General features: G+C 24.6%; 1 pseudogene; it reads right to left on the bottom strand.

The window, feature by feature from the left end:
* LOC129607725 (zwei Ig domain protein zig-8-like) overlaps window positions 1–26,992 on the bottom strand; it is a 68,493-nt pseudogene that overhangs the window by 25,748 nt on the left and 15,753 nt on the right.

The following is a 26,992-nucleotide window of genomic DNA, read 5'->3' as shown; positions in this document are numbered from 1 at the left end:
CGTGTATAGAGTGCACAGCTGACAAATTCTTCAGCACTTTTCAAATTCTAATGCTCCAAATCCTCCAAAATTCTCATATCACTACGAGTATACGATAACTGCAAATAAATTACCACAACCCACTTAAAACTTCTCTCGACCCCAATTCGTTTGATCTTTAGCAAAGTGTTCTTCTAAGATTTTCTAAATAAAAATTATAATCTAGCTTTACCCGCATTACCTTTTTTTTTTAAATTTATTCTATTTGAATTATAATTTCTAAGTATAAGTAGCGATTATGATTTGTTACCGTAAAATTAAAATTGTATGCTTGATATTTTACCCACACACAAAGGTTTTTTCACACATAATACCAAGTATAAGTAAGAGTGTGATCGCTGTATAATATGAGAATTTGCATAATTTTATGTTTCCCAAATCTTGTTTTCTACAAAAGGAAGGAAAAATATATTTCAAATTCATCACCTTATGCAAAAACATGTTAATTTTTTTCCTTACCTTCCAAAAAGAAAAAACAGTAGAAATCTTTATGTAAATTTTGATAAAATAAAAAAATCAAAATTAAATTTTTTTTTATTTCCTTAATTAAATTTGCAAGTGCTAAATTGCTATTGCTAATAAGAAATTATTATGGTAATTTTGGATTCACCTTGAACTATAGTGTCTAATAATTTAAAATTGAAAATTCCAGATGAATTTCCAAGCTAAAGATTTTTTAGAACTGTGATGCCTTATGAATGAACTATAGGTCGCAATGTACCAATTATAGTGTAGTCATGAAAGAGGTGATTATTTCATCTAATTTTGTTTATAAAATTTTGAGTCGGGTTTGAGAATACCCATTTGCGTAAATCAAATTAAATATTCTGTAATGTTATTTTTTTTTGGAGTTCTCAAATTTGGTATGTTCTTAAATCAGATTTTGTTTCCAAATAATCTCTAGCTCTAATACAATATCACCAACATTTAAAATAATGAAATTGAATAAAATTCTTTTTCGTATACAAATTGATGCATTTAAATCTGAGATCTATAAAAAATTTGCATTTATATTAAAAACTTCATCCCAAAAAAATTTAATTTTCCTTCATAAAAATTTTTACAATAAACACCTTATTACATTCTAGGAATCATACAATTCCCTAAAAATTTCATGCTATTATTTACGGAAGAAAATCCTTTTCCTAGTAACTTTTTGATCCTAAAATAGATTTATGCTTTGTTATTCATTTAAGTACACATAAAGGCTAATTTAAAATATTGAAATTTTTTAAAATATGAAAAATGCTTTATTTTTCAAATTTTGTAAAATAAGACCCACTTAATTACATACGAGTTCTTTTGAAATGCTTTTCTTTTACTAAATTCTATTATTTAACTAGAATTTACAAGTCTACAAAGGTATACATACAAAAGAAATAAATTCTGAGTAAGAAAAAATCCTTATGAAATCCTTCAGTTACAACACCGTCAATAACCACAATTCATTTAAAATTGAAAATCTTTTGGAAAGAGAACAAATTTTACGTAAGGAAGTAAGAGAAAGAAAGAAATCTTAATAATTCTTAGAAATTTTTTTAAGAGACCCAAAATTTTTCATTCTTTAATAAGGAAGCACGCAAGTGACTGTTTACCAATGCCCTCTCTATTATTCTTTCTTCTTGTTTTTTCGTTTCTTTTTATGAACTTTTCCTGTGTTAAATAACAAAACCGCGTTTACCACAAATTAAAAAGAATATGTAATAAAGTAAAATTATTTGCGTTTTTGTATAAATTTCTTAGTAAATTTTTTCAGAGAAAAATGTAGGGAAGATTCTCGATATTTTCTGGAAATAAAATTTTCAAAAAAAATTCTTATTAACAAAATGTTACTTTCATTAAAGTATTGATGTTAAAACATTTTTTAAATCAACAGGAATTTTACAAGTCACCATTTGCCTAATGTCGGCTCAGAAAGATGAAAAGCTCGAGAAGTTGCACCTGTTGACATGTTTTAAACAGGAGAGGGCTTTCATTAAAACGCCAATTAAGCTCATTAAAGTTTTACTTGACTTGGATACGGCTGATGCACTAGTGCAAAATGAAACGGAAAAGAGTGTATTGAAACTTAATGCGAAGGGCTTTCTTAAAACCATGAGCTCACTAGATACGAGAAGAGAAATCTGTACACGGATTACTGATTTTGATGTTCTGTAACTGATATCCAAGTAGGTTACGACATCTACATGCTACGGAATCATCAAAAAATTCATACTACAATTCCCTTTAACAAATATTCAACTGGATTTTGACAGCTTAATTCAGGAAAAGAAGTTTTAGAAAGAAGTACATTACGATATATCTTCAGTTAACTGATCCAGTGGGACTGCAGGGTATTAGTATTCTAATTATTGAGTATATGAGAGCGGAGAAATAATAATTCAAATTCTGTCTGAAATTTTCCATTATAGAAATTACGATATCTTGGAATATCTACACAATTTTCCCAGGTTTAACAATTTTCTTTCAAATCAACCCAGTTATTTGCGGGGTTTATGGTCGTTATTCTTAGCATTCTACCATATAATTTTAACATCACAACTATTCTTCCCACATGCCGCAAATTGTTCTTGATATTTTTAACCCTATTTTTGAATTCTTATTATAATTATAAATAAAACCCACTAAAACACTTTGCAAAATTGCACATGTTTACCCTAAATATGATGCATTTTGTTGTTCACCATCTTGACTTGAGCCTAACATTTACTTTCCAATGAATTCCGACTCGAGCCTAATATTTTGTATGTGACTAGGATAATCGGGAACCTTTAGCATAAATTAAAAGTCTTAAAGTGTAAAAGATTTAAAAGGTAAAATTAGTCATTTTCTTTTATTCTCTACTATTTAAAAAGGAAAGCGTATACAATGAATATTAAATTTTGTTATTTCACCATGATAGGACCTATACACTTTTGTATTCTATGATGAAATAAAAAATTTCACACCATTGCCTATTAGGTATTCAAATCAAATAGAAATTATTTTTTGTTGTTAGCTATTTTTAGTTGGAAAGGACATTTTTCTTATTACATTTATTTTTCTTTATTTCATTGTTTTTGCTTTTCAAGAAAATTTTATTCTGTGTTAAAGGACATGTACAAATTGAGCAAATTAATTTTAAAATTGTGACATTTTTCTTATTTTTTCTTTCTTCGTCAACTTCCCAAAAATACATCGTTTTTGTATATTTGATAAAAATAATAGACTGTGGGGGTACTTAAAATCAGAATTCCATGTACACATTTTATCCTTAAAACATAAGAAATGAGAAAAAGAAAAACTGTTTTTAACCTTTTTTATTATCTTTTGTTGTCTTGCTTTCTAAATTGGATACACGATGGCTATTCGCAGACTTATTTAAAAAAAACACAATAAGAATCTTTCTTCGAATTAGATTGATGTTTTATAATGAAAGCAATTACCTCAACATTAAACTTTTCAGAAAATTTTCTTTTAATAGAAATTTTAGTTTTCGTTTTTTTTTTGTTTTTCTAATTAATTGAAAATCGATTAATTGATTTCGTTATATTGAATGGAGACATAGAGATTTTTATATTTATTCTATATTTTATTTTATATAATCGAAAATATTTAGAAAAATATTTTTTTTCAAGAGAAATGGCAGATTCTTTAAATTTTTCTTCAAAATTTAATTTAAAAATCGATCAAATTCAAGGTCAATCAATCAAGTTAATTGCTATCATCAATAAATAATTTTAGAAATGTTTTTAATTTTTTGATTTCACGCAGCCGAAAAGGATTTTTTTCGGATGAAAATTCTAAGAAAATACTTTATTTTTATAGAAGTTTGGCGTGCAGCAAAAAAATTTCACTGGCCTAAGCCTGGTAAATTCAAGGAATTTTAGGAAGAATTTTAGGAAATCAAGGAAAAATTTGAGAGAAATCTCTAAAAACAAAGAATTTTCTTATTAAAATTTAGAAATAAAAAATAATGTAATTGTCGATAAGGCAATTTTAAATTGCAGGAAAGGGTACTCAAATTAAAAATGAGCTGCCGAAAATGTTACTTAAAAAAAACCAACTGAAAAATTTATTTTTATGGGGTACAATACAAAAGTAATTTCAATTTTCATTTTCAATATTTTTATTGAAAAATTTTTCAATTAACTTTAATGGGATATAACAATTCTACCCCATTACTCTCTTGTGTAGCAACCCGATTATTTTTAATAATCGAAAAATTTCCCAAAATATTAATATTTTCTTATAAAACGTGTAAAACTACCCACTGATTACCACGTCAACATTTCAATTTCTCCTTTTTGATATATTTTCTGAATTTCGTAAACAGTCAAACCATTTTAAGTCAAAATATTTAACACGCTTGTGTTATACAAAATATCACAATTCATTTAACTGTCATTTATCAACTTTTCAATAAATTACATAAAGTCATGACTCCAATTACATCACTATACTCAAGAGGGTTAAAAGAAATTTTTATGCATGAATTCTCATTTACCTTATTTATAATCTAAATACACACATATGCTATGTAGTGTTATATGTATAACAATATTTCACGTATGATCACAAGAAAATATTGCGGTTCATAGAACATAAAAATAATTACTGTCTTTACCATAAAGAAAAAAAAAAGTTTAAAGATTATACTACAGCCCACATCTCTTCTCTCCCTCAATTAACAAAAAAATTGTTCAAAAATTTTGGTATTTTCTCTTTTTAACGGTTTTATTCTTTTCTTCTTCTCTTCTTCTTCTAAAATATCATTCTCTTTTGATAATGATACTTTGACATTTAATGAGTCAACTGTGTTGAATTTCCTTCTCTTTTTTTTTGATGTGTAATTTTCTTGAAAAAAAAAAATAATACAACAAAGAGAAAACCTGTTTATACGTGAATGCACATTTTATATAAGCCCGGTACATTGGTTTGGTACACATTCACATAAAAGTGTGTTTAAACAAATGTGTACAAGGTTAACAATATGCGACTGATAAAAAATGTAGAATGAAACCGCGTTTTTTCTTTAATTTTTCTCATTTTTCTTGTTTTTTGGTTTTTTTTTTTAAAGAAAACTTTTCCTGTTCGTTAAAGATGAGAGAATAAATAATTTTTTTTTTCTAAAACGTTTTACTTTTGAGAAAAGAAGAAAGTAAACATGTGGAAAATGAATAAAAAAGTGACATAAAAAAAAAGCAAAAAAATTATCATATCTAAAAGGAACAAAGACAAAGAAAAAAATTTAAAATGTAAAATTTAAATTAAAATATAAAGTAAAATAAATATTGGAAGAATGGATGGGAGAAAACAAGGAGAAACGATCAAAAATTCATCAAAGAAAATGGAGAAATTCTTTAAGAAAGACAAAAAAAATTAAATCAGTCTTACCGTTCGATTTCCTTTATTTTTAACACGACATTTTAAAATTGCTGTCTCATCCACTAAACTTGTTATGTTCCTTGGGCTTATATCATCAAAATACGGCTTATTAATAATACCTAAGAAAAAAACAAAAAGAACACAAGAAGAAAAGAGAAAAATAAATAATTAAATGTTCACTCACATACCAAATTTGTTAATATTAAAATTAATGAAAAACGCATAATGTAGAAGGTGGCTCAATATTTTAATTTTACTATAACATGAGCTTTTTTTTGGCCAAATAATTTGTTAACAGTTTGAGCAAATGTAAGATATGAGTGATTCAAGCAAGAGGCATTGTCATTAGTTACCGCAACACAGACAGATTTACATTAAGCTAGAGAAAAAATTTGGTCCTGCAATCGCTAAAAATATTCTCGAAACTGGTGAGGGAATACCGAATGAACTATGCACTTGTCACAGTATCTCTATGCTGCGAGCTGTATGTTCTCGAAGTGGAACAAGTTTTGATTTCCGTCAATGACTATGGCTACAATGACAATGAAGAGCATCTTTATCTTAAAATTGTCCTTCAAACCAAATTCAATTGTGTCGCAACCCTTTGGAGATTCTCTGTTTATCGTTTTTCTAAATAACCGACTTCAAAAATGCTCATGTGAACAACAAATGTAATCGGTCTGAAATTGATATTGAGAACAAGTTCCTTTAGACAAGTCCTTTAACGCTTTTATCAATTGGATTGTAACTAACCTGTCGCACTCATATCCTGTAATGTAGGCACCGGCAATGTAATGTATTGTTCCGACAATAAAAAAAACTCTGTACATTTTCCTACATGATGTACACTTCAATTGATTCACATACTTTATATATCAAACGTTATATAACAATAATTATATTTATTCATTTATTATACACAACAACTTTCCTAAAAAAAAAATAACAATAAAAAATTACAACAGACATTTTCTTTCTGTTATGTATAGTTGTATATGTAGGTTAAAAATCATGATGAACATGCATAAATATAAATTTTCGTGACTTAAATTAAGAGGTTCCGAAAATAAATTCCTTTGAGATTAATTGAAAATGCTGGAAAAATTATTTTAATTTTTTTATTTTTTCCCATTATCATTATTATTATAGGTATGTATGTATGTACGTTTATATTATAATATGATGATAACATTCAATGGTTTCATAATATTAAAATTGAATTTTCTTTTTTTCCTGTTTTTGAAAAGGAAAAAAATTCTATGAATTTGGAAATTTTCCATTCTATTGAATTTCATACGCAAACATTTTTTTATTAATTGTTTTTTAATCCTAATTTTTATTGTGAAAATTTTATTATATTTTTTCTTTTCTTGAATAAATATGCGGATAAACAGCAGAACAAAACAAACGATGAATTGTAAATAAAGATTAAATTATGGTACGTTATAGACACGTACATTTAAACCTGAGATCTTGAGATTATTACAAGAATGAAATTCAAATATAAATGGAAAATAGTTTTCGAAGTATTAAATAAAATTTTTAGAAGAATTATAAGAGCAATTAAAGTTGTGAACAAAATATTTGTAATATTGTGGAAAAGGTAAATGCCAAAATAAGGTTAAACCAAATAAATTTGTGTATGAGATTGCGTACTAGCAATAGTGGAAAAATGGAGGCAAATAATACTAGTCACCAAAATGCTATTCTACACAAATCCAATTGGCTTTACAAATAAAGCTACATTATTGATCAAATTCTAAAAAAAGACGACCCAACTTAAGAATAAGATGTTCACTTTAATAACGAGCAATTAATATTCTGTACTTAAAAAATTATTAATTGAATTTAAATTAAAATTAAATTTTATAAAACGGATAAAGAAAAACTACCCAATTTCTTTGGTATAATTAAATTTTTATATACAATTATATTTTTTTTAAGAAATTCATAAATTAATAATATATACATATAAGGAGTCAAACAGTAATCGAATGAAATGATGAAAGCTTAGCATAATATATTTTTTTTTTGGGTTGTTCAACAATTTACGCATGAATTTTATTTGTAAAAATCAAATAACAGAAAGTACGCAATTTATTTATTAATTTTTTTTTTCTCAAAACTGGTTCCTATTTTTTGAAAACTCAAATAAATTTACCATATCATATTAATCTTAACATAAAAACCCTTGTAATCTCATATTATATGCGTACATAATAAATAACATATTGTGTGTATATAAGGTAGTCATTTATATAAGGATTATTTATATAATTTTTTAAAAAAAAGAGTGGACCATCTTACTAATTTTCTTTCTCAATTACGAAATAATGGGCTCAATTCAATTTGTCAAAAATTTTAAATATCAATTGCTTTGAAAATATTGAAATTGAAGTTAACCATATAGATCATAACGATAATTAAAGGGATCTATTAAGTTAGCTTAGATAAAATTCTAAGAATAGCGAGAGCTGATCTCCGGCTGACTCACTTCATTTATAAAAGCCTATTAGGATGCTTAAATGAATAGAAAACACCCGCTTACAATTGGCTTTCCTTTCAAAATTGTTGGTTTGCAGATGTGCGCTTTAAATCAGCCTGAAAATGTTAGCATATATCACGCTAGGTTTATGAACCGTTTCCTATTTAATAAAATTTAATAAGAAGGAATATTTCTCGTCATCCTCATGGAAAAATTTATACAATCAGTTCATGACAAGTTTGTCTCAGCTTAGTCTGAAGCATACAATAATTATTTCACCAGGAACGCAAGCTTTTTCCTTCTTCCCAAATCCAAAATACTCATCAAATCTTTTGCTGATTCTACTAGAAATGAAAAGTTTCGGCTTACTTATGTCAAGCCCTCAATAGGTCTGAGAAGCATAACGAAATTTGCAAAATTTTCTTTAAAAAAATTCAATATTCGAATCTTATATGACAATTTTTTCTTTGATGGAGGGAAGTTTATTCCCAAATCGGGAAGCCAGTTAATCAATGTGTACCTATAATTCTACTGAGAAATTCCCGAATATTTTCTCACCATCGATTGCAGAAATATTCACCATTTTCACTGAAAATAAGTATTTATTACAAAAAAATTGGAATTAAATTTTATAATAATTGAAATTTTCAAATAAATTCTGATTGACCCACTCTATATATTTTTATAATAAATACGATTTTATTTTTTTATTAAAATATAATTTAATTCAAGGTTTTATATTCAATATTTTTCCTTTTTAGAAGCAAAAAAAAAAAAAAAATAACATAAATAGAAATTTATTCTACCACAAAATCTCATAATAACTTTTATGCAGACATTTTCCATGTTTTCTAATACTAAAAACATAACGCATAAAACATCACAAATTCTTCACAAACACATTCTTTCATATACATACTGCTATACACATATACTTATATCTAAAAGTCAATTTTATTAATAAAATTTCTTATGTTAAGTAAAGAAAAAGGGAGAAAAAAACTGATATAGCACAAAATTTTATCAATTTCCATAAAACATTTTTATGGACATAAAAAGCAATTTACCTTAAAAAAATAAAAAAAAAAACAAGAAAAATAAGAAAAAAATTCATTAAAAAAGCAAATCTTCAATACATAGAAAAGAAAAACAAAAAAAAGAACACCGAGTGAATGAGGTAAAGAGAAGGAGCGAGAATAAGAGAGTATCGAAAATTCTTTACATAAATTTCAATTTTCTTTTTTTACTTCTTTTACTCATCCTTTGAGCTCTTTTTCCAATTCAAAAACCTCCCCAAAATCTATATATTTAAAATTATTGTCCTTCGGGGGTTTTCAGTTGAAAACTTTCAAAAAAACAGAAAAAACCTGAAAAAAAAAATTAAACCAAAAAGAAAAGGAAACCTTAATTTTTAGTAAATCACATTTTACTTTTCTTATTCTTTTTTTTTCTAAATTTTTTAATTTTCCATTAAATTTATTTCCATTTAAACACCCATTATCAAGAAAACATATAAAATTGTGGAGAGAAAATTGATTGTAAGAAGAAAAATGAAATTTTTAACATAAACAAGAAAATATTTTAAGGATTAGTTTTTTTGTAAAATAACCAGAATTTTTAATATTGAATTTAAATTTCAATTTAATAAGCTTGAGATTTTCTTAGGCTCCCAGTTCTTTATATAACAATGTGAATAAATATTCATTAAACATCTTCTATTTATGGGAATATGAGTCATAAGTCAAAGGCTTTGAGATATTGAGGGAGGGGTTTGCAAGTGGAGGAAAAAACGTAAAGATAAATAAAAATTCTGGTATTGACAATCAACGACAAACAACGGCTGGTTGCTCTTTTCAAATATATTCTTGTGTCCTGGGGACATTCTGTAAATTTTGCTCTTTTGTATTTACGGTTCTCTTCCATATCGTTTGCCTTCATCGGATTCTTCTATCTACTCTTTGGCAATATTTTTTAATCCAGTCTTCGACAAGTAATCTAATAAACTACTAATGAATAATTAAACATTTGTTTCACTTGTATTGCTAATTTCTTTTTTTACAAAATTTTCTATCCCAAAATAAAACTGAAGAGGCGTGCTGAACGTTGAAGATAAATTAGAACGTTCTTTTATCTACACTTTTTAATAGACTTTTCGAGACATTATTTCCATTATTTGCAAAACCGATAATAGACAAAAAAATAATTGGAATATTCGTGGTATTTTGAATTACATACTAACATTTTTATGATAATTCACCAATGTTACCCCAAAACAAAATAATTTCCAATAACGTAATTATTATTGCATGAAGAAATTAAAAGTCTTTATTGGATTGCAATAAATATTCACATTATGTTCACTTTTCTATTTTATTTTATTTATTTTTCCTACTCGTGTCTTAATTTTCTATCACATTTTTATTCACATTCAATATTCTCTGACTATTTTCTATGATAATTTTATTTTTCTGCTTTTCCTTTATAGTCCCAATACAATTTTCTATACTCTATACTTTTTTTTTTTATTATAATTTTCCGTTTTTCGTTTCTTGCGCGCTTGGGAAAATAAAAACAAAATTTTTGAAAAATAAATTTTTCGAAAAAAACAATTTACGACATTTTAAGAACAATAATTATTCTTATACACACAAGTAAAACATTCCACGCAAAGAATATTAAAACTGATTTTTATGGATTTTCATTATAATATTTTTATTTACGTATACAAATTGTATTTCTTTATTTTATTTATTATTTGCAGAAGTAGGTATACAATATAGTAAGGGCAATCTAAGGCATATAACTTAAATAAAATCACTTGAATATCCAAGCTCTCCTATCCAAGCACGCCCCGCATGCCAAGGTGGTGCTCCATAATCTTTGTTGCAACAAGAGTGTGACATTAATACTATTAATAATTACTAACACACAGTATTGGTCATAATTTTCTTCCCCCAATTCAAAGCATAAAGAAGTCCTGGAGGACGAAATATGCTCACTTTCCAAAAGAAGATAGGTAAATCTTTCAACCTCTAGTCTTGCAAGGACTCTGTGTAAAAACGAAGACGCTATTATCTCTGTTGTGCACACGGTATCTTATGCTGGTTGACTGACATTTAGCAATCTCTGCAAAAATTGCAACGTGCCAGGAATACCTGGTGTATCACTGCCCAGTGCCCATCGCATAGCAAGAAGAAGAGGTAAACTTTGGCAACACCCGAATTAACTACATCATCACATAATGTTACCTATATTTTCCTGAGGCTTATAATCAAAAGTGGATGCATGGATGAGCACTATGGATTCAACGGTGATCAATTCAGGAAATTCAGAAAATACTAAAATTTTTATTTATATTAATAATGTTGTAATATAATTATTATTAATAGCAAAAGCGAAGCAATTTACAATCAGCATCTAAAAGCAATTTACTCTCTGTGATAATGAAAACAAACTAAATTCAAACCATCCTATCTAAGTATATTAAAAATTTAAAATTAATAACAAAAAAAAATTGTGCTACTTAATTAAATTTTGTGAAAAGAATAAAATATTCAAATCAAAAACACAATCACGTCTTACACATTCAACGTAAATAATATGAAAATTTCAAATTATGAATGAAAAAATAATTAATTTTTTTTTCTATCCTTAAAATTTCAGAAAATTCTCTCCGGACCTAAGGAAAATTTCTCACTGTACAGCGATTTAAAGATGAGTGATTGCCCAAAAATTATAAAAAATAAAATTTTTTTTTTTTTGATACATAAAAAATTCCCCTACTCCCACAGCAATTTATTTATTTACTTTTTTCTCTTTTTTTTTTCTATTTGTTCTTTTACTTTTTTTTTTTTGCTGTTTTCTTTCATATCCTTTAATGTGTGTATGTAAGTTTATGCTAAGATAAATACATTTTAACATTTACATATTATTATTATTATATTTATTGCCACCATTCTCATATTTACTGTTATAATAGTAGTTATCATCATTATTATTATCATTATCATTATCGTTATTGTTGTTATTATATTATTTTTTTATTATAAATCGAAAAATTACAATAATTTTTTTGGTTTTTTTTTTTGTTTTTTGTATTTTCTTGTATATAAATTTCATTTTAAATGTGAATTATGTTATATAATGTGAAATTGTTTCATTATTATTATATTTTTACGGTAGGCATATTTTTATTTTCCACTTTAATGTCAAAACTTTTACATTATGATTTCAATTGATTTTTATATTATTGTGTATATAGATATATTATGATAATTTATATTTTATAATTTTCTGAACAAAGTTTAATTAAAAAATATAAAAAAAAAAATGTATTTTATTTAAAATAATATTAATTTAATCACTGAATATATAATAAGAAAATCTTGTACAATGAGTATAATTAAATTTTAATTAATAATAATTGTTAACAAGTTTTTTTCCTGTTTTTATTAAAAAAAAAAATAATAAAAAGATTTTATTTTTATAAAAGTTTGTATTAAAATTAAAATTAGTGAATGTTTTTGATCGCAAACAAGAAAATCAATATAACAAATGTATTAACATAAAATATTAATACACAAGATACATAACTATATTAAACGATTACGAACAGAAAATAATTAACGAACAAAATACTAAACAACAAGAGAATTTACAAGAGAAAATAATTTTAAATGATTGAAAATTTCGTATAAAGTAATTAATTTTGAATTTTTATGTAATACAGAATCAGAGTATTTCAAATAATTTCGTTGTAAGCGGCTGCAAACAGTTAAACCAATCTCATCATAATAAAACTAAAGCTTTTGCATGCGAAACAAAATATTAATCCACAAAATAATACAACAAAACACAATTCAACACAACGCAACTCTACGTAATACAACAACACAACTCAACTCAACGCAACACAACACAAAAGAATGCACTACAAAACATTACAACACAATACACCACAACACAACTTCATACAATATATCACAAATTCAGAACACGACATAAAACAACAAAATATAATGCAACACAACAAAATTTAACACAACGCAACTAAACGTAACACAACATACAACAGCGCAATACAACTCAACCCAACGCAACACAGCATAACACAAAACAGTATAATATAATACATCACAATAAAACACAAAACAAGATAACGCAACACAACACAATATCTAATTATTTTTCATTCTCACCAATCTTCTGCATATTTCTCAGTATTTTTAAATTTTTTTGTAATTCTCTTCTTTTGAGCGAAATTTCTCAATACATAATATTGCACTTTAGTAAATTGAATACTAAAATATTTGAATTTATGCCCTTTACATAATTGATTAAACTATTTGCACTAACAGAAATTATTTTGCATCACTTACTTTCATAGAGCAATCATAATAATTCACTTACAAAATATTACTCTCAATTCATAATTTCTATATTCATTTATGCATTTATACTTAATGGTTTAAACTGTTTTATATATTGAGAATTATTTGACATATTGAAAATAATTTACTGTCAACTTGTTTTAAATTTTAAATTCCCGGAAAAAATTTTCTGTAAAAAATTTATTCCATAAGTATTGAATGGGTAAGATTTCCCATTCAATTAGCTTTAAAATTTTCTCTTCATTGGCAATATAAAAAAGTAAATACTGTTCTGAAATATCAAGTTCTACTTATAGTATAGTTGGAAAGTTAAAGAGCTTCCGAAAATCTGCTATAAGCAAAGCATTTATTGGATAAAATAATACTAAAATGATATTTAAATTTCGTTAACTAGCTAATTCTTATTACTTTTTATTATATTCAACTTATTTACTACACAGCACACTCAAAAAAAAAATATAGTATAAAATTTCAAAAATATTTAAATAAAAAACTACTTAGCAACTTAACATTTAAATCTGATTTAAAAGTTGTTTTTATTTTTCTACTCACTTATTCTACTCACTTATCACAGTTTTTTCAATCTATATTTTTATTTATCGCACTTTAAACAGATCCTTTTTCAAATAAATTTTTGTAAAATAAAAAAAAAAAAACAGCAGAAATTTGCGAGTAAATCCTTTTGTTTCTCTTAATTTTATTTGCATTTCTTTTTTTTTATTTTTCTCTTACTTAAGATTAAAGAAGAAATCATTTTGTGAATGAGGATGGTATTTCAATCCTATATACTTTACTCATTTTTATTAAAGCACAATACTTTTAGTTGAATGCTTTTTCGCGTTATGTTCTTTTATTAAACTTTTAATCTTATATATAGATCCTTAAAAATGTTTTCTGCTTCAAAAATTTTCTACTCAAATAAATTTAGTTTATTTTTATGTTATGTGATAACAATTTTTAGAAAAAAAAAAAATGGAAATTTTATTATATTTATGTACACTTATACTAGCATATAAAAAATTATTTTAAAAAAAAATCCGGAAATATTTAGAAAAAAAAAAATGTGATATAGTAAACAGTCGCCCAAATATAGTTTTTGTCGATTTTCTCGACTAATAGAAATCGGGTTATCAATGGTAAAATTTACTTTTCAAAGTTCTTAAACTCATATATCATTATCATAGGTACATATTTCAAACTAGAACTATAATGGAACGAACCCTGTAAAATTCGAAAAAATTGCATACTTTTGGGCAGTTATCTAGTATTTATGAGGAAAAATATGATTAAAAACAAACCATTTCAAATAAAATTTAATAAATATTAATAGAAATAAAAATAATTTTGAAGCCCATTGAATTTGGTATTTTTTCGACCAATTCAAATAATTTTCAAATAATGTACCACATAATTTTCTTCAGAAATTTCTTTGAAAACTCCTTGAAAATGGTGCCTTATTATTAAAAATTCTTAACAATATTCATTCGAAATTTCATATTTGTTTTGACACACTAAAACGAGAATATGGAAAACTTTCAATTAAAAATATTTAATAGAATTTTGGTACAATGGGAATTTTTGTACGAAAAAACTTTGGTACTACAATTTGAAGGTTCCAACATTTACAATGGTATACAAAAATCTGCAAAATCTATTAAAAATGTTTTGCTAATCGAAAAAATTATATATTGCAAATTTGTTAATAGCTAGTCAAATATTCTAATAATATTCTAAATTGATAATCCTGTAAGGATCACATATAATATATTTAATCAAATTGATTTAAATTAAAAGTAAACATTTTAATTAATGAATTTTAAGTTCAAATAAAAACTTACAATTTATTTATAAATTCAATATAAAAATTCAAAACTTATTCTCATAAGAAAAATCAATTCAATTAAAAATTTCAAAAAATAGGTAAATAAATTCAGAATAGGCTAGATCGCACTATACTATAAAGTAAAACTACTTTCCATTTTTCTTTAATACACATATAATTTGATGCTTAGTAAGCTACATTGAATAGTACTTATATAGCTATTCAACTAAAGTGTTACCAACATCTTACCAAGATCATTAATAACCAAAAACACTTAAATGTTATAGGATGCATAAAAAATTATAGAAAATAAATTTTTAATACCATAACAAACTGGTGATTTTGAAGAAGAAAAAAACAAGCGACAAAATAAGAAACTAACTATATAGCTCTATACATTTTAAAACAAATGATATTGGGGATATAAAAGTAGATTAAAAAAGGAAAAAAAAAAAGAAAATCTCATCACCTTGATTGTACACATAAAATGTATTTGTATAAAAATTTTATCTATGAACAAAATTGTATTGAATACGAAATAAATACATAGCACAGCAATCTTGTATATTTTAAGTAAGTACATGAAATTTGTATATTCTTGTTTCCTTTTATAAAGAAATAATAAGAAAAAATAATAGAATGATTTCGCTGACACTTGCAAATTGTTTCCCATAAACACATACTATCACCATATGTAGTATATGAAGCGAAATAAGGAGGTCAGAGAAGAAAATTTAAAGTTGATCGAATTAAATATAAGGAACCAGGAAAACGTTGAATAGTTTTGAATTTAAAATTGTTAAAATACAAGAAACAGAATTCAAAATTTCACAAAAATTCAATGTAAATTATAAACGTTCTACACTCTTTTTTTAAATTGCTAGTAATCATTGCTTAAACATTTGTTTACTGTCATGTCCGCGGTGGAAAAAAATTATAAAACTTTACGACGCTGCAGCCAAAGGAAATGGAACTGAAGCTCGGTTGCCGTTTGCTAAATATAAATCTAGTGTATTTTTTACGCATTATACTTTTCATTTAAATCTAATAAATTCTATATTAAAGCTTTGTAGTGAGGCAAATTAGTTTATAAAATAAATGACATAGCAAAACCAACTAGATCATAGCACTTCATATTTGCATTAACTTCTTTTTGGTATTTTTCATTCTGTGCCATATTTTATTCTTAAACTACGACATAATATACTTATAAGGAATGGTTTATAAAAGTATATTAACTTTAACTATATCAAAAATGTAAATTGCATGCAATGGTTAAACCACTAAATTTCATAGTACATATGAGAGTAAACATAAACGCGCAATTGTATTTTATGATATGCCATTAAATGTTACTAGAAAGTGATACAATTTATTATATTAGACATGACACAAAGAAAAAAAGAAATTTATTTCACATAGAAGGCAAATAATATACTTCATAAGTGAATTGCAATACCCTTAAAATGTATGCACATAGAATCACAATAATAATATTCTTAAATAATATATTTTATATGTTGAGAAAGAAAAATAGTGAAAGAATTTGTTGAAAATATCCTTGAAATTTTTCACTTCTTAAATTGAAATTCTTTTTATTCAAAAAGAATATTATTATTTAAATAGAATAAATTTATGTAAATCTAATACACCAAGTACGTGTATACTCGTAAAGCAGTAGCGCGAGTATAGGGAAAACTAGCTAGTTCTTTAAAGTAGGTATTTACATATATGATATAAGTATTTTCTTTTCTTGAATTGAAATTCTAGTTGATAAATTTTTGTGACAACTCCCTCTATGTAAATTATGTACTGTTGTCATATTATTAATTTCAATATTATGCTCATAATTTATACACTCATATGTGCAAGTAAGTTTTACAGTGATTTTAAATTACTGTGATTTTTGTTTTGCAAAAATTTTGAAAAATTATATCAAAATTTTGCATCATTTTTTCTTATGATAGTATAGTTTTTCAAGTTTATAAATTAAAAATTGTTGTTTTATGACAGATGTCATTACAATTTTACTACACAAGTTCATGTATTTATGAAAACTTACATGTGTTACATAAAATGTATATATGAAAATTTTAAGCATGTTTATTAAATTTATGATAATTTATTTTTTAATAATATTTTATAATTTTCAAAATTTCAAATAAATTTTCTGAATTTTGACGTAAATCAGAGTCGACAACAAATAGATTTGGACCTATAGTTGACTGCCTGTTTTAGTTCCCCTAAAATAATAAATATTTTTAAAGAATACTCACAATTTTCGCAACACAGCATTTTAACATATCCAATATCCTAGAAAAACCTACGGTAGGCTCATCACCCACCTAGTAAACTCAAGGACGTAAGAAACTGATTCATAATTATCTACAATACCATGCACCAATCCTATGCTCCTCGCAGGAACGAAATAGGATAAAAAAAACAACATCATAGAATCGCTAGAAATCTCCTTCCTACTATATATTACTAAGCTTTCTATGTAAATTCACTGGTATATTGACAAATTCAACAAATTGAAATTCGACAAATCTAAGGCAAACGCTTAAAATCATATTGGTATAAAAACACTACAAAATATAAAACAATACAAATATTTTAATATTAATTGCATAAGCCACCTATCAATCTATTCCGTTAACTGAAAAAACCTTAAACATCAAATTCACTCATAAAATATACCAAAATTTATCCTTAAATTCTCATTCATATTTCATTAACAGACAGAATTCAAAAAAAAAAATCAATATGACAAAATCAAAATAATGTATAATAAATAAACTTAACAGCAGAGGTACAACCTATTGTCATAGAAAATAAAAGAAAAGCACCTTTTTATGGGTATATCAATTTGATTTTGAATTAAAAAGAAAAAAATCTTTGGAATTCATTTAGAAATTGACTTTTTAAAATCATCATTTTTCATCAAAATTCTTGGCTTTTCTTGCTTACTTTGTTCGTATTCTTAAAAAAAAACGATGGCAAATCCCAAAACGAAGATAATCAGAAAAGGTAGGTACCTAAAAAAAAAGCAGATATAAGAGAGAAGAAAATACAAAATTATTCAAAATTAATGAAAGAAAATTTACGAATAATCTAAAGATTGAATTATAAATGACCTCCATAATCATTGATACGCTTCAAATGTCATTAAATGTTAAGATTTTTTGTTTTTTTTTTTGCGTTCTTGGCATCAGTATCTAGAAGAATCCTTTAACGACGACAGAACATTCACTTTCAGTGAACCGAAGAAAACAAGAATAAAAAGAGAAGAATAAATTTTTCCTTTTGTTAAAAATTTCGCTACATCATCTTTCTATCTTCTTCTGTTCATTCATAAATTTTCTCTTTATTTTATGTTTTCTTTTTTTTTGGTGCTCTCCCCGGTTTTTTATTCTCTTATATTCAAGAATTTAATTCAATTATCATGATAACAATTCCATTTTGATTTCTGAAAATTTTTTCTTTAATTTTCCAAAAATAAAATTTTTTCTTTTCTTTAAAATTATAAATTAACAAAAAATAATAAAAAATATACAAAAAGAGAGTAATAACAAAAAAAAAAAAAAGAGAAAATTTATTTTATTATTCGGTTTCTGAAATTTCACCATAAACATTTTAATACTTCGGTCTTTAATACGAAAATAAAATCCCGCAGGGAGAAAAACTTTTATATAAATTTTATACGCCCTCTATCGGTTTTTAACATCTAATCTCAGGAAGGCTATAATTCATAACTCAATGTTATGATTGAAGTAAATTTTTACATTCTATTAGAGAATATGCATATAACAATCGGAATATATAACAGTATAAAAATATAACACTATAAATGTATAACAGTTCAAATGTATAACAGTTATATTTTCTTTATTTAAAATTTCCAATTTTTGTTTCAATCCGTTCCGAACTGATTCAAAAAGCTTATGTTCACCTTTAAATTGAATTCCGTTAATAATGACTAAATAAAAAAGAATTTAAGGAAAATCATTGATATTTTTATATAATTTATTGAGATTGTAAGAGAATTAAAAAAGGCTTTAAAAATTTTTTAACACTGGTTGCTTCTTTATAATCCCAAATTTTAATAATTCAATATTATTTTGAGTACAATGCAATAACAATGAGTTAAAATTGAAAAATTCTAGTATAAAAGACGTAATGATTCGAAGATTACTGGATGTATTTCTATTTCATATTTCTTTTTAAATATATAGGCTTGAGATCAAGAAAAGCCTTACAGTCAACGATATCTACAATATGATCACAACTACAAATTTCTAGTTATGATTTAATTTTCTGTTATATTTTGAAATAAATGCAGATGAAATGTGTGATAATTGGAAATAATTAAAAAATTTGTGAGAAAATTTTGAAAATTTCTTAAAAGCCTTATGTTTACAATTAAAATTTACAATAATTTCCAGAAAGAAAAACTTAAGAAGAATCAGAATAACCTTAGAAAAATGTTATTGTTTAAAAATCAAAAAATTGAAAATTTTTGAAATTTTGTAAGTACGAGAAAATGCAAAATTATTTTGCCAATTAAAAATAATTTCAAAATTAATTTTCAATTTCAGATTTTCCCTTAATATTAAAATAATGCAAACGTTGATTCAAAAATCCAAGAACCCTCTATAGAAACCGTCACATAGAACTTGAAAACAAAAAAAAAATTCAAAATTTTTAATTGAAATTTCAAGACCAGGTCTTCTGACATGATATCTAGTAAAATCTCTAATACTTTTTGAAAAAATAAATTTTCGAACAACAACTTTCGAAAAACTCAAATATTAAGAATAATAAAATATTAATTGCTAAGATTTAAAATTAAGTACGTTAAAGCTAAAGGTGAAATAATTATACAACAACAAAAAAAAAAAAAAAACTAAATATGAAAATTTTCTAAAACTTAAAGTTTTAATTTCAACTTCTTGTTTTCACGATATTCAACAGAGAAAAAATTAAACTGAAATTTCCCTTTAAATGCTACGAAGTAGGTACTTTAACAAGTTCATAAATTTTTACAAAAACAAAAAAACAGAGAAAATAAATATTTATAAATATTGCATAGACGTATAGGTATAAGTACGTTCTTTAAAATACCCAAGTTTCGAACATATTTTTCCCCTTTAAATTCCCTTTGAAGTATAGAGTATAGAATCTATACTATAAAAATGTACAAAAAGTTGTTTTCAGTTCAAAAACAGAAACAAAACACAAAAAATGTAAAAAAAAGTCAGTAAAAAAATAACAACAAAAATAACTTTTTTTTGTTTTGTTTTTGCTTTTTCAAAAAGCGAAGAAAATATTTACCTTGGCCTCATAACTGTGCAGATAACCAAAATGAACGCAATAAATGTAAGCAAAATATGTTTTTTTTTTTGTTGTTGTTGTGTTTTCTTGTTTTTTCTGCCAATAAAAATTTATAAAAACATTTTTTAAATGAGAACAGAAGAAAGAGATGACGATAAAATATTGATTTCGGCCCTATGGAATTTTTCCTTTTTTTTTGTTTTTAACATAAAAAAATTTAATTTTTATTGTGAAAATAGAATTTGGTTCCGCTCTGCTATTATTAAGTTTTAAAATGTAATTATATTAAGCAAGAGAATAATTATTGTGAATAATTGAGAATTAAAAACGAAAAATTCAAATTATGAGAATCGGAAAAAAAATTGATATAAAATAAAATGGGCAATAAATGAACAAAAATGATGAACAATAAATTTTTTTGAAGAGAAAAGAATCATAAAATCAACAGTAAAACCTGTACAATTATCTTTAGTGTTATATTGTTACAGAAATATCTTTAAAAGACAAATCTGTAAAATAAAAATGGGATTACAGAAAGCATCGAATATTATTTAAATCGGCTAAAATTAAATATGATCAAACTTTACTTGAGCCTCTGTTATACAACTAAAATACGTAAAAATATAACTGTTATATCAATATATGTCACAAGATTTTGTTCATCACGCACAAAATTATTAAAATGCAATAATAAACAAATTTCTGGATTCAATTAGACTGACTGAGCCGCCGTCACGAACTATCAATTTTATGATTTAAATTTAAATTGCAATAATAACTCATAGTTCTATACATTTTATACAAGTTTTTCACAAATCACTTTTAAAATAACATCTGCTCTACTGCAATCTGTCACTATATACTCTTTATATAAATCTTAATCGCAATGAAAATGCAAAATTTGCTGGATTTTTTTTTTTTATTTTATAAACTTTGCAAAAAAAAAAGTAGATGTATACCACTATAATAAAAGTAATCTACACGTTAAATGTACCGTAAAACTTGGCACCTGACATACATGAACTTTTTTCTATATACTTCGCTGATTTCAGGATTTTTTTTCTGTTATTTTTTTGTTTTTTTTTTTTTATTAAAAAATATTATCAACTAACATTATTTTAATTGCGATGGGAATTTTTGTAAAAAAAAACTTTTTTATTTTTCGTTCATTTTCTTAAATAACATAAAAGTTTAAATCTTAATTTTCAACAGAAAAAGAGAAAAAAAAAAACTAAAATAGTTTTCTAAATGATTCTTAAATCACATAGAGATTTTTTTTTTGCCGAAATAATGCAATGCATAATATAGATAGTTCAGCAATGATTCGTCGATAAGAAAAACAGCTTTAAAAATGATGTCATTGTGACTAATGATATTTTCATGATAAAATTTGAATAAAAAACAATTGACCTACATATGTAGTATATTAAATGTTTTTATAGATATTTCTATTTTTATATAAATGTGACAGTAAGTATGTATAAGAGTATGTAAAAGAGTTTTACAGAAAATTTCTCTTTTTAATTTTGAGCTAATACGAGTATTATGTCAAGACAATAATTTATTTGTGAACACTGCAAAAAAAAAAAGGATCAAAATTTTCTAATAAATATTATTTACTACTATTTTATATTATTGTTACTGTTATACGATCATGTTATAATATTAATATTTATTACCATTATTGTTATTATTTCTGCAAAGCCAGTGTGTTGTAGAATGTGAGATTGATAACAATTATCATAAGTATATCTACTACGAACAACAGCCATTGAACAATTTTGAAATCCAATGGAAATTACAATCTGTTATACTCTGCACAATTATTCTCTCTAAACAAATTATTGATCTCTCACATTATTAAAATTGATAACAGAATTAAATTTTAAATTTTATTGTAAAATTTACTTAAAGGAAAAGATACGATCAAAAATTAAGTCTACATATTTCGTAAATTCACCATTCACCAACATAATAGTTGAGAAACAAAATGAATACCGTTATTTTCTCATGAAATTTTATTCTCTTATACAAATGGCTTTAGCTCAAAGTGAGAATGGAACATGATAAAACAAAATAGTATACGAGTATAAATTTAAAATATGAGCAGAAAATATTTTTTATATTTTGAGAATAATTCAAAAATTTTAATTTGATCGTAAATTTTTTTCTTTAATTCTCCACTGTTACTATCTCCATTCAAGTTTAACTAAAGAGAATATCATAATTCTATATAATATAAAATTGAAAACTACCAATTCACTTGTTTCTTGCAGAATTTCTAATTAGTTTCGGAGAAAATTAACATAATAGCCAAGAATATTAATAATTTCTGAGCAAATTTAATTAAATTATAAAAATATATTTGCCATTAAAGTTTTTCCGCTTTTAACATTTTTAATATTTACAAATAGAAAATATTTTTCTTTATAGTATAATACTAAAATTTATTATTTTTTAATTATAAAAGTTAACCATTAAAGTTTTTAAGAAATTATTTTATACAGTATAAATTTTCGAGCCAAATTCAGTATTTGGCATTTTCAGAAACGCCTATACCTACTTTTCTGCATAATATTTTAAAATTATCTCTTTTACAAAAAATTTTTTGAAAAATTAACACATAAACGATAACATGGAACTTGGCCAAAAAAACAAATTTCTTTTAAAATTTTACTAATAAGCACTTTGCATCATTATTATACTAAATTATAAACTGTTATACTGCATTGTGTACTTACATAAAATATATATGTAACTTTTAAAAATCTTACTCTAAATTAACTAAATTACTCTCAAACATGTAAAATAATTACAAACACATTAAAAAATTTTTTTTAAAAATTTACTACTTAGTAAAAAAAAAACAAGTTGCTAACGCACAACATTTTAAAATTTCTGTTGTTCTCTTTTTCTTTTATTTTTTGTTTTATGAATATTTTTACTCTTTAAATACAGAAAAAGAGTGATAAAAAATTGTTTTCTGCTGAATTTGCTAAAGCATATTTGCCAAAAAAAAAATAAAGAAAGAAATAAAATGAGAAAATTTAAAAGCAAGAATCATACAACTTTTCAACTTGCACAAATTATTAAAACGTACAAAATTGAATATTAACTTTAAGTCACAAAAAGAATTTTATATGAAATTACGAGTATAATAAGAACTTTAATAAGAGTGAGACAAAAAATAATGTAATCTTTTTCAATTCTATGAATTTTTTCTTTACATACTTTTCTTTAAATCTGCTGTTTTTTCATTAAAGTTAAACTTTTCTCTCTATTTCATATCCTTTTCCGAGCGAATTTCGTTGTTCAAAAGAGAGAAAAAAAAAAAATAAACAAAATTAAGAATGAGAACAATGGTTTTTAAATAAGCACATTTTATTTTAAGAAAAAAAAAATGAGAGAATAATCGTGTTTATAGGAGAGTGTGGAAATCTTTGGAGTTTATAAAAAAAAATTTGTCGGGTTTATTGTTAAACAAACTCCATAATATATGCTATGAAATTAGATTGCAATTGATGCGGTGACCGCACGGTATATACCGCGAAACAAGAATACACTTGATGGGGTGAACGAATTTTATATGCCGTAAGATAAGAATGTACTTAATGTGGTGATCGATCTTTATATGCCGAAAGATAAGACTACAATTGATGGGGTAATGGCACTTTATATGTTGTTAGATAAAGGTGAACTTGATGCTTTATCTATTTTTTATATACCGTGAGATAAGACTACACTTCGAGCGGTATCTGCACTTTATGTGCCGTGAGATAAGAATTCATTTGAACTAGTTACCTCACTTTATGTGCCATGAAAATTGAAACAAAAGTAAAAAATATCGATCAATTTGTCAATAAATTTTTTTTTATTTTAAGAAACGCAGCTCCTTATCACATATTGCAGAAGCAAGAACTCATTAATATACTAACAACGTATTGATTTCAAAGATTCAATAGGAAATAGAGAAAATACCTCTAATCCCCAAAATCTAAAACGAGTCAAATTTCTGAAAGTACAAAAGTTTTACGGACAAATTAATGATAACAAAGAAATTTTTTTCAAAATAACCTTAAAATCTTACATGCATATAAAAATTTTAAAATAAATTTTATTCTTCTTTATACATATTTATATTCGTACACAAGTACACACCACATGTACATTTTAAATGTAGCGTGATATTAATAAATTACTTTACAACTAATATATTTGTACAGCGTGTGTTATAAACTTGATACAAAAATAAAAATTACATGAGATAAATTTATAAAAAGTTACTTAAACTCAATTTAAATACTTTTTTTTTTAAATATGGTCAATATAATAATAATGTAGAATAAATAAAAAATAAATTTAATAAAAAAATTAATCTTATTTAACAATATATACATATGTATATATGTGTATATGTGTATAAAATAAATAAATGAGAAAATTTTCAAACTTTACTCACACTTAATTGAATTTCACTTTTCTTTTTAACTTTGTAAATCAATTAAATCTATATAAAAAGTAATTTAATATTCATTATCATATTTGAGCTCTTAATTAAAACAGAAAAAAGTTTTTAATAAATTTAAAATCATTAGAATCTGTTCATTTTAATTAAAGTAATTTTAATATTATTCAATTATATTTGTATTAAAAGAATTTGAATAACTTTTAAAAGAGATTTTTTTTTTCGAAATTAATTTTAACATAATAAGAGTATTGTATTGTATGAGTATTGTTGTATATGAGTATGATTAAAATTTAAAGTAATTGACATGAACATTACAATAACAGGTTACAGGAATATTTTCCATTAGGTTTATACTCCAACCTACTTTCTCTTTCCTGCCTGTATATGACAAAACATTTATAATTTAATTTATATTAAATTTAGAGAAAAATTCCTTTATGAAACGTGTATAATTATTAATATGTACCTCAAATATTCTCCCCTCAGCATATCTAATATAAAATGTAATAAAAACTAAAAAATTATGAATGAAAATCAAATTGGTTATTAAAATGTACATATACATATTTCAATATAATTGTAATTGTAAAGTGATTATTGGAGTGAGAATGCACATAAAGCTGATCTGTGGTTTTGATCTCTGTAAACTCTCTCGGAATCCATACTTTTGGAGTAAAGAATAACTTTTCTCTGGCTTTTCTCTTTAAAACTTTTCATATGTACTCAAAATCATTTTTGCTTCTCATTTACATATGTTTGTATATTGGTAATTCTGTAATTCCAAACAGTGTTCCCACTCGGTAAAAACAAAATGTATCCAATTTCGAGAAAAAAATGTATCCAAAATGTATCCAACCTCGTAAAATAGCATTATTATAATAAGTTGTCTTATTTTGTACAAATTAACCCATAATTAATATTAATTTGCTTTATTCCACAATATGAGTTTTGTTATTTATAGTAAATTCTTTAAGAAATCACATACAACTTCTATTATATTTTAAATGTGAAAGTTAAGGTCAGAAAAAACATATGCATACTCGTATATGCCTTCTGTAGTTGTTGAACTATGCGGTAAAGACGATTGACCATGAAAACGGACAAATTTTAAAAAATATGTACACCCAATGCATTTTCTATTACATCTAGCTAACACTAAAATATTTTTGGTACGTTCTTGTATAAATGTTCTAAATTTGAATACAGGAAGAGGCAGTTAATAAAGCATCTTTTTTACTTTCTTGTAAAAAATTCGGAAACGTGCTTAGAATAGTCAGCAATTAACATTTATTGAAGATAAAGCAACTTCGCGATTTAATATTAGCAGCATTTCAACTGTTTTGTAATATTTATTTAGTGTTTGAAAAGAAATGTATCCATATTTCAGCAAAATTTTAAAATGTAGCCAATTTCGGCATTTTAGCAGATTTGAGTATCTTTGTATCCAAGCTCAAATTTAAAGCAAAAATGTATCCAAATGGATACAATTGTATCCAAGTGGGAACGCTGATTCCAAAAGACTAATTAACGTTTAAAGTTTGTTCAATTCTCTTTGATCAAACTCTTTTGAACATACAACTTCAATTATCAAAACAAATATAAAAATTCTGCAACCTTTTTCAAACACTCAAGGACAGTATAAATGCTATTAGTTTGGAAGTGAACCATGAAGGTGGCGGAAATTAAAAGGCTTAAATTTTTTTTAATAATTTCGGCCATTTTGTATGAGTATACAATTTTAAAAATTGTTTTACACTTTCTTGTTCTTCACTGTTAATTAATTGGTTTAATTTAATTTTTTAATAAAATTTCCAAAACTTTTTTCCGACACAAATTTATCGATTTAAATTTCAATAAAATTTTTCTCAAATCTCTAATCTATACACTTTAAATTCAATATTAATAGAAAAACTTTTCCGCCATTCTATTTCAACAAATCAATTATAAATAGTTTTCAAAAAATTTATTAAAATTCTATAGACCGATTAATTCCCTATATATGTATATAAATTCTCTTACATGCGAATGTGGGTACGTACATATTGTGTCAAAATCAGATGTACATAATAGATTTAAAGAGAAAACAG

The sequence above is a fragment of the Condylostylus longicornis genome, unplaced genomic scaffold, assembly GCF_029603195.1.
Source record: "Condylostylus longicornis isolate FDR11 unplaced genomic scaffold, ASM2960319v2 ptg000028l, whole genome shotgun sequence".
In the NCBI taxonomy this organism is placed as follows: Eukaryota; Metazoa; Arthropoda; class Insecta; order Diptera; family Dolichopodidae; genus Condylostylus; species Condylostylus longicornis.
This window is presented reverse-complemented; position numbering and strand designations above follow the sequence as displayed.